Below are 1,104 nucleotides of genomic sequence, written 5' to 3' on the forward strand. Positions count from 1 at the left end.
ACAAATAAATTAACATCATCTTCTTAAAATCATAAGCAAAAATGTAGTTTCAATTCTAAAATTAACAAAAACATAAATATTTAATATCAAGATATATATTTTTTTCAAATTTTTGCATCGCAAATTTATAAGCAAAAAAATGTAGTTCTACTTCTAAAATAAACAATGACAAAATTGTTGCATTGCTTCAGAAAAAGACTGTTGGTATTTTTTAATAGTCCTCAAGGATGTCCATTAACAATGGAGATTGTAGTTTTAAACATAAGTAAAATATTTTTATACTACATGGGTAATTTGAAGAAAAAATATATATTTTAAAAAGTTTTAGTATCGTGTTGGAGGTTAATTGTTTTTAACACTGATTCGTATTGATTTAGTACTAATTTAGTTAGATTCACAAATAGAAATTCATAGAAAAAAGCACTGATAGTAAATCTATAATGAATATATTTAAGTTTTAAGTTGCTAACTCTATTAATGTAAGCAATCATTTGCAATAAAATCTTTACATAAATTATTGTTAAAAAAGTTTGGCAATGAAAACTATACTAAAAGTTTCAAAGAACATATACTTTGTAGGCCTTCATATCTGTTTTGCTCATATAAGAAATATTTGATATAAATATCACACAAAAAAAGTTTCAAAATTAATTTCTTGATATAATGTTTACCTAATATTTATAAATAAATATTTTTTTAGTAACAATCCGATCAAAAACTCTTCTATAACTCCATGTAATAGAGTACATACAATTTTTTCGATAATTTTGAAATCTTTTATGCTTTAAATATATTAGTACTTTTATTATAAAATAAAAAAACTCTATAAAATATTGTATTTTTTAGAATTATATCTAATCTAGCCAAAAAGCATGTTTGTGCTGATTGTTGAAATCCAAATATTATATGAAACACAATAAAATTAAAATTATTTTATCTATAAAAAAAATTGAGAACTATAAAAAAAATGATAATAATAATATATTGCAAAACGATCATGATATAGAAAATGATAATTAGATAAGAATATCGTGTGAATATCTTCTTCAAATTGATAAGCAATGAATATATAATAAAATATATTAATGTAATAAAATAGTGGTC

Source organism: Ctenocephalides felis, unplaced genomic scaffold (assembly GCF_003426905.1).
Source record: "Ctenocephalides felis isolate EL2017-DRISC unplaced genomic scaffold, ASM342690v1 CF-g0.4_SCAFFOLD_02569, whole genome shotgun sequence".
NCBI lineage: Eukaryota > Metazoa > Arthropoda > Insecta > Siphonaptera > Pulicidae > Ctenocephalides > Ctenocephalides felis.